The sequence below is a fragment of the Oncorhynchus nerka genome, linkage group LG15 (genome assembly GCF_034236695.1).
Source record: "Oncorhynchus nerka isolate Pitt River linkage group LG15, Oner_Uvic_2.0, whole genome shotgun sequence".
Lineage (NCBI taxonomy): Eukaryota > Metazoa > Chordata > Actinopteri > Salmoniformes > Salmonidae > Oncorhynchus > Oncorhynchus nerka.
In genome coordinates, this window is record NC_088410.1 from 5,762,371 (window position 1) to 5,775,114 (window position 12,744).

Below are 12,744 nucleotides of genomic sequence, written 5' to 3' on the forward strand. Positions count from 1 at the left end.
TGTTCCTAGGCCGTCATTGAAAATAAGAATTTGAGGGCCTCCCGGGTGGTGCAGTGGTTAAGGGCGCTGTACTGCAGCACCAGCTGTGCCATCAGAGTCCCTGGGTTCGCCCAGGCTCTGTCGTAACCGGCCGCGACCGGGAGGTCCGTGGGGCGACGCACAATTGGCCTAGCGTCGCCCGGGTTAGGGAGGGCTTGTTCGGTAGGGGTGTCCTTGTCTCATCGCGCACCAGCGACTCCTGTGGCGGGCTGGGCGCAGTGTCACTGTTGTATCCAAGGTGGCCAGGTGCACGGTGTTTCCTCCGACACATTGGTGCGGCTGGCTTCCGGGTTGGATGTGCGCTGTGTAAAGAAGCAGTGCGGCTTGGTTGGGTTGTGTATCGGAGGACGATGACTTTCAACCTTCGTCTCTCCCGAGCCCGCACGGGAGTTGTAGCGATGAGACAAGATAGTAGCTACTACAACAATGGGATACCATGAAATTGGGAGAAAAAGGTAAAATTCAACAAAAAAAACACACAAAAATAAAAATAAATAAGAATTTGTTCTTAACTGACTTGCCTAGTAAAATAAAAAAATAAAATAACAGAACTCTGCTGGTTGTCCTGGTAACAGATACCAGTCTATCTTCCTGTCAACTAACAGAACTCTGCTGGTTGTCCTGGTAACAGATACCAGTGGGCAGATCTATTGTATTTGTTCAAACTACAGCACTTACTTTGATGAGTTAAAGCTGATCCTTTCTTCTCTTCTCCTCCTCCCACAGTTCCACTCAGCCCCGTTGTTTTCCTGCAGTCCACCAGCAGCACAGACAACCTCTTCATACCCAACAGTAAGGTGCTACCAGGAGAGGCACGACACATGGACTCCGGGAGGGTGGAAGGGCTAGCGTTGTCCTGGTAACCATAAAGAGGGGACACAGACACATATCATTATGGATGCTGATGTCACTGTTGTCATGAAGTGTTTTACAGAAATCCAGCCCAGACCCAGAGAGAGCAAGCTGTATGCTAGACCAGACCAAGCTGTATGCTAGACCAGACCAAGCTGTACCATCTGGTGTTCTGATCTGGAGAGACTCTTCTCTGCCTCGTCAGCATCAGGATGTTGTTGAGGCTCCCCAGAGGATCCACCAGAGTCATGTCTCTCTCCTGTGTGGACGAGAACATCAAACCGATTGTAAACTTATGATCTTCTATTGCAATCATAGAGTCTTACAAGAGACATTAATATGTCTAAATAGGGCCTAAAATGGCCACTTTCATCATGATTTCCGAAAATATTGTTTGTGATGCAAATGTAAAAGGCTCGTTCCACAAATTGGTTGGCTTTTGCGTCCCATTGATCTTTTAAGTAGAAAATATGCACCAATATTGAATTTTAAAAGACTGTTATATTAGACGAGGTGCACTTTAATGTAGACCACATGTAGAATTCAATACATCTAATTTAAAAGTCCCCAAAATATATGTACCAAATGCAGATTTTACATTTAACAATTTATAGAGCTGAAACTTATTCAAGTGTAGAACTTCAGTAGAATGCCCCTTAAAACCACACATTAGTTCAACAACGGCATAGTTTGTGCCCCTGTTTAAGACAGTACTCACTGGTGTTAATCTGATATTCTGTCTCCTCTTTCACTCTCAAAACGTCTTCGTCCTTCACCTTTATTGAGATAGAACCTTTTAGAGAGGAAGAGGATGCTTTCTCTTCTTTCACTATAACAGCCTCTCTTCTTCTTTCACTATAACAGCCTCCTCTTCTTCTTTCACTATAACAGCCTCCTCTTCTTCTTTCACTATAACAGCCTCCTCTTCTTTCACTGTAACAGCCTCCTCTTCTTTCACTATAAAAGCCTCCTCTTCTTTCACTATAAAAGCCTCCTCTTCTTTCATTATAACAGCCTCCTCTTCTTTCACTGTAACAGCCTCCTCTTCTTTCACTGTAACAGCCTCCTCTTCTTTCACTGTAAAAGCCTCCTCTTCTTTCACTGCAACAGCCTCCTCTGCTTTCACTGTAACACCCTCATCTTCCACGACAATGTTCAGTCCCAGAGCTTCTTTTTCCGTCCAGCAGACCACCTCTTCTTTAGCAGGGGAGGAGTAGTTTAGTGAACTCATGATCAGGGATGTTAGCTAGTTAGTTAGCATTAGCGACTAGCCTAGTGCTAACCTCAGTATCAATCTTTAACACGTTTTCAAATTTAACAAGAACATTAGGTTAAAGGTCATCAGATGATAAGTCAACAGAAATGCGTTCAAAACACTGAGATTAGGTAATGTACACAAACACGGTGTAAAGCGTCAATCTATCGGTTTTATGTTGTCTAGCAGGCTACCGAGGTGGTTGAAAGAGAAGCCGTGTTGTTGTTCCTGAAGAAGCGTCCCGTCCAGTCCATTATACGTCACGCATGAAGCATCACCTGAAAGACGCAGATCGCCATCTGCTGACTGGAGTGGGTAACGCAGTTTGGAAAATAGTTACTACACTTTTGTATTGGAAAGAATGTCATAATAATTTAACAATAAGCTGATATATTTTCTCTTACAAATAATACTGTCCTGTACACAGACGTAGATCTTAATATGAATATGTGGATGATGAATAAATACATCTATGAATAGGTAGTGTGTTAATATTTGTTTTTTTTTACATAAGGTTTAATCTTGATGTGACCATACTATTCCCTTAAAGACCATACTATTCCCTCTATAAGATACAAATCGTCCTGTAAACAACAGAACAAATGCATCACATGCAAATAGCACTTGATTATCTGTAGTGCTTTACACTGGGTAGACAAAACATTAAGAACACCTGCTCCTTCCATGACATAGACTGACCAGGTGAATCCAGGCTAAAGCTATGATCCCTTATTGATGCCACAAGTTAAATCCACTTCAGTCAGTGTAGGTGAAGGGGGGGAGTCAGGTTAAAAAAGGAATTTTAAGCCGTGAGACATGAGACATGGACTGTGCATGTGTGCCATTCAGAATGGGGAAGATAAAATATTTAAGTTACTTGAACGGGGTATGGTAGTAGGTGCCAGGCGCCTCGGTTTGTGTCAAGAACTGCAATGCTGCTGGGTTTTTCAGCTCAACAGTTTCCCAAGAATGGCCCACCACCCAAACAGTGGCGGTCCGTGCCGTTTAAGATGAGGCAGGACGATTTGTATTTTCATGAGCATGGCCTTATTTCTATTACAGCATATTGGATGACTGTCATTCATATTCCATTCATGTAACAGCGATACTTCATAATACTAACATTTCCCCTATACCCATCATGAGGTAGCAAATGAATGAAAGTTTAGAATGTGGGTTCACGCAGGTCGAGAGAAAATTTTGAGGTGACAAACAGTGACACATTCAATATCGCCTTGCACACTGTCGCCTGTATCTAGCTGAAATACAGATTCGATTGGACAAATTCAGGTATGTTTATCCTGGTTTTGTTCCATTTAAGAAATGTTTGTCAATGGAATCGGCGGAATGAATACACCCCTGATCATGCATAAACACAGTTCACTTTCATTACAGACACGTTGTATTCCTTCTTGCATCTATGTGCTCTCCTCTTATCACCTTCTCCCTTTGTTTCTGTACTTCAATGCACAACACATCAGCTGTATGTCACCAGGAGAGAAAACCTTTCCAAGCCAAACCATTTCATAACTGAAACACACAGCTTACATTGTTGTCACCATATTAGCTAAAATAACATCATAGTCAACAGAGCTAATAGAACTAACGAGTTAGTAAACCTGCTACAATTATGCAGTAACGTTACAGTGTACAGTCAGTAAGCAGTTTAGCACTTACCTTGGCGGGTCCCAGTGGCAATAAATTAGTCAAACGAAAAGCTTACCTTGACTTGGAAGAGTTCTAGTGTTGTGTTGGATAGTCATAGTCACCTAGCTAACATAGCATCCCTCTGTTTGAGTCAAGTGTTTGAGTAGGCTAAACTAGATAGCTGCATTTGCTAGCTAAGTAAGTGCAACTGAAAGTGGAAAATAAATGACGAAATATCTCTCTCGCTTCTTCATTTTGGAATAAATTAATTTGTTCAAAACGGTTCAACTATTGTCTTTTTCTCTCTTTGAGTCAACTACTCACCACATGTTATGCACTGCAGTGCTAGCTGTAGCTGTAGCTCATGTTTTCAGTACTAAATGTATTCGCTGATCCTTTCTTTGGTTGGACAACATGTCAGTTCATGCTGCAAGAGCTCTGATGGGTTGGAGGATGTCCTCCGGAAGTTGTCATAATAACTGTGTAAGTCTATGGAAGCCTTGAGAACCATAAACCTCCTAGGTTTTGCATTGAAGTCAATGTACCCAGAGGAGAATGCAAAATAGTATGTTTTAATCTATTAATTGGTTACATGATTATATTTAGTATAGTTTTATCTAAAAAGGATAACTTTTGAAATGTTTTACAATTTTTATTTTTAGTAAAACAACTGAGGACGACGTTTCTCCCCTTCCTCCTTTGAGGAGCCTCCACTGCACCCAAAGGACATCCAGCCAACATGGGCCAGCATCCTGTGGAACGCTTTCGACACCTTGTAGAGTCCATGCCCCGACGAATTGAGGCTGTTCTGAGGGAGAAAGGGGAGAGTCCAACTCCATATTAGGAAGGTGTTCCAAATGTTTGGTATAATCAGTGTATATATCTGCCATTTAGCAGACACTTTTATCCAAAGGGATTTACAGTCATGTGTGCAAACACTTTACATATTGGTGGTCACAGGAATCAAACCCACTACTCTGGTTTTATAAGCACCATACTCTACCAACTGATCAACAGGACCACAAGGAATGATCAAGGAATGAAGGAGATAAAAACACACACACACACACACACACACACACACCACACACACACACACACACACACACACAGCCTGAGTTTGAAAAATATAATTTAATCAAAGACGTGACATTGAAACAGACATACTCCATATTTAGTTCAAATAAATTGTTATTTGTCACATGAATACAGCAGGTGTAGTAGACCTTACTGTGTAATGATGAATACAACAGGTGTAGTAGACCTTACTAATGACTGAATACAACAGGTGTAGTAGACCTTAATGATGAATAACAGGTGTAGTAGACCTTACTGTGTAATGATGAATACAACAGGTGTAGTAGACCTTACTGTGTAATGATGAATACAACAGGTGTAGTAGACCTTACTGTGTAATGATGAATACAACAGCAGGTGTAGTAGACCTTACTGTGTAATGATGAATACAACAGGTGTAGTAGACCTTACTGTGTAATGATGAATACAACAGGTGTAGTAGACCTTACTGTGTAATGATGAATACAACAGGTGTAGTAGACCTTACTGTGTAATGATGAATACAACAGGTGTAGTAGACCTTACTGTGTAATGATGAATACAACAGGTGTAGTAGACCTTACTGTGTAATGATGAATACAACAGGTGTAGTAGACCTTACTGTGTAATGCTGAATACAACAGGTGTAGTAGACCTTACTGTGAAATGCTTACTGACAAGCCCTTAACCAACAATGCAGTTAAGAAAATATTAAATAATAAATAAATAAACGAAAAAAAAAAAAAAAAAAAGTAACACAATAAAAAAACAATACAGAGGCTATATACAGGAGGTACCAGAACAGAGTCAATGTGGAGGCTATATACAGGAGGTACCAGAACAGAGTCAATGTGGAGGCTATATACAGGAGGTACCAGAACAGAGTCAATGTGGAGGCTATATACAGGAGGTACCAGTACAGAGTCAATGTGGAGGCTATATACAGGAGGTACCAGTACAGAGTCAATGTGGAGGCTATATACAGGAGGTACCAGAACAGAGTCAATGTGGAGGCTATATACAGGAGGTACCAGAACAGAGTCAATGTGGAGGCTATATACAGGAGGTACCAGTACAGAGTCAATGTGGAGGCTATATACAGGAGGTACCAGTACAGAGTCAATGTGGAGGCTATATACAGGAGGTACCAGAACAGAGTCAATGTGGAGGCTATATACAGGAGGTACCAGAACAGAGTCAATGTGGAGGCTATATACAGGAGGTACCAGTACAGAGTCAATGTGGAGGCTATATACAGGAGGTACCAGTACAGAGTCAATGTGGAGGCTATATACAGGAGGTACCAGTACAGAGTCAATGTGGAGGCTATATACAGGAGGTACCAGAACAGAGTCAATGTGGAGGCTATATACAGGAGGTACCAGAACAGAGTCAATGTGGAGGCTATATACAGGAGGTACCAGAACAGAGTCAATGTGGAGGCTATATACAGGAGGTATCAGTACAGAGTCAATGTGGAGGCTATATACAGGAGGTACCAGTACAGAGTCAATGTGGAGGCTATATACAGGGGGTACCAGAACAGAGTCAATGTGGAGGCTATATACAGGAGGTACCAGAACAGAGTCAATGTGGAGGCTATATACAGGAGGTACCAGAACAGAGTCAATGTGGAGGCTATATACAGGAGGTACCAGAACAGAGTCAATGTGGAGGCTATATACAGGAGGTACCAGAACAGAGTCAATGTGGAGGCTATATACAGGAGGTATCAGTACAGAGTCAATGTGGAGGCTATATACAGGAGGTACCAGTACAGAGTCAATGTGGAGGCTATATACAGGGGGTACCAGTACAGAGTCAATGTGGAGGCTATATACAGGAGGTATCAGTACAGAGTCAATGTGGAGGCTATATACAGGAGGTACCAGAACAGAGTCAATGTGGAGGCTATATACAGGAGGTATCAGTACAGAGTCAATGTGGAGGCTATATACAGGAGGTATCAGTACAGAGTCAATGTGGAGGCTATATACAGGGGGTACCAGTACAGAGTCAATGTGGAGGCTATATACAGGAGGTACCAGTACAGAGTCAATGTGGAGGCTATATACAGGAGGTACCTGTACAGAGTCAATGTGGAGGCTATATACAGGGGGTACCAGTACAGAGTCAATGTGGAGGCTATATACAGGAGGTACCAGTACAGAGTCAATGTGGAGGCTATATACAGGAGGTACCAGTACAGAGTCAGTGTGGAGGCTATATACAGGAGGTACCAGTACAGAGTCAATGTGGAGGCTATATACAGGAGATACCAGAACAGAGTCAATGTGGAGAATATATACAGGAGGTACCAGTACAGAGTCAATGTGGAGGCAAAATACAGGAGATACCAGAACAGAGTCAATGTGGAGGCTATATACAGGAGGTACCAGTACAGAGTCAATGTGGAGGCTATATACAGGAGGTACCAGTACAGAGTCAATGTGGAGGCTATATACAGGAGGTACCAGTACAGAGTCAATGTAGAGGATATATACAGGAGGTACCAGTACAGAGTCAATGTGGAGGCTATATACAGGGGGTACCAGTACAGAGTCAATGTGGAGGCTATATACAGGAGGTACCAGTACATAGTCAATGCGGAGGCTATATACAGGGGGTACCAGTACAGAGTCAATGTGGAGGCTATATACAGGGGGTACCAGTACAGAGTCAATGTGGAGGCTAAATACAGGGGGTACCAGTACAGAGTCAATGTGGAGGCTATATACAGGGGGTATCAGTACAGAGTCAATGTGGAGGCTATATACAGGGGGTACCAGTACAGAGTCAATGTGGAGGCTATATACAGGAGGTACCAGTACAGAGTCAATGTGGAGGCTATATACAGGAGGTACCTGTACAGAGTCAATGTGGAGGCTATATACAGGGGGTACCAGTACAGAGTCAATGTGGAGGCTATATACAGGAGGTACCAGTACAGAGTCAATGTGGAGGCTATATACAGGAGGTACCAGTACAGAGTCAGTGTGGAGGCTATATACAGGAGGTACCAGTACAGAGTCAATGTGGAGGCTATATACAGGAGATACCAGAACAGAGTCAATGTGGAGAATATATACAGGAGGTACCAGTACAGAGTCAATGTGGAGGCAAAATACAGGAGATACCAGAACAGAGTCAATGTGGAGGCTATATACAGGAGGTACCAGTACAGAGTCAATGTGGAGGCTATATACAGGAGGTACCAGTACAGAGTCAATGTGGAGGCTATATACAGGAGGTACCAGTACAGAGTCAATGTAGAGGATATATACAGGAGGTACCAGTACAGAGTCAATGTGGAGGCTATATACAGGGGGTACCAGTACAGAGTCAATGTGGAGGCTATATACAGGAGGTACCAGTACATAGTCAATGCGGAGGCTATATACAGGGGGTACCAGTACAGAGTCAATGTGGAGGCTATATACAGGGGGTACCAGTACAGAGTCAATGTGGAGGCTAAATACAGGGGGTACCAGTACAGAGTCAATGTGGAGGCTATATACAGGGGGTACCAGTACAGAGTCAATGTGGAGGCTATATACAGGGGGTACCAGTACAGAGTCAATGTGGAGCCTATATACAGGGGGTACCAGTACAGAGTCAATGTGGAGGCTATATACAGGGGTACCAGTACAGAGTCAATGTGGAGGCTATATACAGGAGGTACCAGTACAGAGTCAATGTAGAGGGTATATACAGGAGGTACCAGTACAGAGTCAATGTGGAGGGTATATACAGGAGGTACCAGTACAGAGTCAATGTGGAGACTATATACAGGAGGTACCAGTACAGAGTCAATGTGGAGACTATATAAAGGAGGTACCAGTACAGAGTCAATGTGGAGGCTATATACAGGGGGTACCAGTACAGAGTCAATGTGGAGGCTATATACAGGGGGTACCAGTACAGAGTCAATGTGGAGGGTATATACAGGTATTACCGGTACAGAGTCAATGTGGAGGCTATATACAGGAGGTACCAGTACAGAGTCAATGTGGAGGCTATATACAGGAGGTACCAGTACAGAGTCAATGTGGAGGCTATATACAGGAGGTACCAGTACAGAGTCAATGTGGAGGCTATATACAGGAGGTACCAGTACAGAGTCAATGTGGAGGCTATATACAGGAGGTACCAGTACAGAGTCAATGTGGAGGCTATATACAGGAGGTACCAATACAGAGTCAATGTGGAGGCTATATACAGGAGGTACCAGTACAGAGTCAATGTGGAGGCTATATACAGGAGGTACCAGTACAGAGTCAATGTGGAGACTATATACAGGAGGTACCAGTACAGAGTCAATGTGGAGGCTATATACAGGAGGTACCAGTACAGAGTCAATGTGGAGACTATATACAGGAGGTACCAGTACAGAGTCAATGTGAGGCTATATACAGGAGGTACCAGTACAGAGTCAATGTGGAGACTATATACAGGAGGTACCAGTACAGAGTCAATGTGGAGGCTATATACAGGAGGTACCAGTACAGAGTCAATGTGGAGACTATATACAGGAGGTACCAGTACAGAGTCAATGTGGAGGCTATATACAGGAGGTACTGTTGGAGAAAACCATTGAAGTGAGCTCAGCATTGCATGTTTGGCTGCTAGGCTGAAGTAGCAAGCACATGCACATTAAGAGAAGATGATATCCCGGCCATATGACACCCAGACCATACTCTATTTTTGTAGGAATACATTAACCAAGACCATACGTGCATTAATGATAGCTGAACGTGCTGTGGTCAGCAGGGTATAGGAAGAAAGATGTAGGCAAGATAACTGATGACTAACACGTAAAACATGGGCATGCAGTATATACATTATTTTTAGAACATGGAAAGAGTTCTGCCATCGTTGTTACCAAAACCGAATACTAAGGGGGAGTAGCTCTATTTACATATGTGATGTACCCCAGTGCTATGTATGTATAAAAGTGAAGCCAGGGTTGAGAAGCGGCGGCTTTCCCGCGGACCAGCACGGCTTTAATAACTTGCATTAAAGTCTACATTGAATTCAACAGTTTCTTCTGAGAGTATTATATTTCTATAGACAGTATTATATTTCTGTAACAATTATCTAAGACAGTACCAGTACAGAGTCAATGTGGAGACTATATACAGGAGGTACCAGTACAGAGTCAAATTGGGGAGAAAAAGGGGTAAAAAAAAAAAAAAAAACACTGACCGCATCAAACTTTGTTTTGTGTCCAAGCTGTCACTTCTGTCATCAGCTACTTACTGACACCAGTGCTGTGGAAGTAAGTGAAAGTGGAGGTGTTGAGCTTGATGCTCCTTTCCAATACATTTTGAGGGTCTTCTTCTGGTGACATGATGATGATTGATGCTTGGTTGCCATTTGACAAATAAAATAATGTCGCTCTTATCCATAATAATCTCATCATGTCGGTAGCCTACCAACACTGTATCTGTGAGCTGTTGGCTACAGTGCACGGGACAAGAGCACGTTTGCTATATAACTCAACGGTTTTTCAAAATCATCAGTAGAGTTGAAAATGCGATGGAAACCCATTTAACTTGCATTTTTCATTCAGTACATGGGAATTCAACAGGAAAACATTTTTTCCGTGCACTACGTCATAACGCAAAGACTTTTATCCGCAATAAACCTGTTTGATGCAAACGTTTCCGGTGGGAAAATGCGTATATTGTTTTATGCAGATTTGAGAATATTCACATGAAAATCTGTCGCAAATTGCACGGAAACTTAGCTACTAAGGTGGATACTGATCCAAAACCTGCTGCTTATTCAAACCAGCCCACTGGGCACAGACGTCTGTTCAACATCTAGTTTCTATTTACATTTCTTTGATTCGTCAACTAAAGTGAATTTAACATGAAATCAACAGAAAATGTCACCTGTCATTGGATTTAGATTGCAAGTTGGGTGAAAATGAATAAAAATACCTTTTGTAGATGGATTTTTACAAATCCGTTTTCCACATTGATCAAACATCATCACATGGATTTGTTTTGTTCAAATCAAATCAAATGTTATTGGTCACATACACATGGTTAGCAGATGTTATTGGTCACATACACATGGTTAGCAGATGTTATTGGTCACATACACATGGTTAGCAGATTTTATTGGTCACATACACATGGTTCGCAGATGTTATTGGTCACATACACATGGTTAGCAGATGTTATTGGTCACATATACATGGTTAGCAGATGTTATTGGTGACATACACATGGTTAGCAGATGTTATTGGTCACATACACATGGTTAGCAGATGTTATTGGTGACATACACATGGTTAGCAGATGTTATTGGTCACATACACATGGTTAGCAGATGTTATTGTTCACATACACATGGTTAGCAGATGTTATTGGTCACATACACATGGTTAGCAGATGTTATTGGTCACATACATATGGTTAGCAGATGTTATTGGTCACATACACATGGTTAGCAAATGTTATTGGTCACATACACATGGTTAGCAGATGTTATTGGTCACATACACATGGTTAGCAGATGTTATTGTTCACATACACATGGTTAGCAGATGTTATTGTTCACATACACATGGTTAGCAGATGTTATTGGTCACATACACATGGTTAGCAGATGTTATTGGTCACATGCACATGGTTAGCAGATGTTATTGGTCACATACACATGGTTAGCAAATGTTATTGGTCATATACACATGGTTAGCAAATGTTATTGGTCATATACACATGGTTAGCAGATGTTATTGGTCACATACACATGGTTAGCAAATGTTATTGGTCACATACACATGGTTAGCAGATGTTATTGGTCACATACACATGGTTAGCAGATGTTATTGTTCACATACACATGGTTAGCAGATGTTATTGTTCACATACACATGGTTAGCAGATGTTATTGGTCACATACACATGGTTAGCAGATGTTATTGGTCACATGCACATGGTTAGCAGATGTTATTGGTCACATACACATGGTTAGCAAATGTTATTGGTCATATACACATGGTTAGCAAATGTTATTGGTCATATACACATGGTTCGCAGATGTTATTGGTCACATACACATGGTTAGCAGATGTTATTGGTCACATACATATGGTTAGCAGATGTTATTGGTCACATACACATGGTTAGCAAATGTTATTGGTCACATACACATGGTTAGCAGATGTTATTGGTCACATAAGTCGCTCTGGATAAGAGCGTCTGCTAAATGACTTAAATGTAAATGTAAATGTACATACACATGGTTAGCAGATGTTATTGTTCACATACACATGGTTAGCAGATGTTATTGTTCACATACACATGGTTAGCAGATGTTATTGGTCACATACACATGGTTAGCAGATGTTATTGGTCACATACACATGGTTAGCAGATGTTATTGGTCACATACACATGGTTAGCAGATGTTATTGGTCACATACACATGGTTAGCAGATGTTATTGGTCACATACACATGGTTAGCAGATGTTATTGGTCACATACACATGGTTAGCAGATGTTATTGGTCACATACACATGGTTAGCAGATGTTATTGGTCACATACATATGGTTAGCAGATGTTATTGGTCACATACACATGGTTAGCAAATGTTATTGGTCACATACACATGGTTAGCAGATGTTATTGGTCACATACACATGGTTAGCAGATGTTATTGTTCACATACACATGGTTAGCAGAAGTTATTGTTCACATACACATGGTTAGCAGATGTTATTGGTCACATACACATGGTTAGCAGATGTTATTGGTCACATACATATGGTTAGCAGATGTTATTGGTCACATACATATGGTTAGCAGATGTTATTGTTCACATACACATGGTTAGCAGATGTTATTGGTCACATACACATGGTTAGCAGATGTTATTGG

At 41.7% G+C, this 12,744-nt stretch overlaps 1 pseudogene; it reads right to left on the bottom strand.

Moving 5' to 3' along the window:
• LOC135560311 (zinc finger protein 721-like) overlaps positions 1–12,744 on the bottom strand; it is a 77,347-nt pseudogene that overhangs the window by 49,510 nt on the left and 15,093 nt on the right.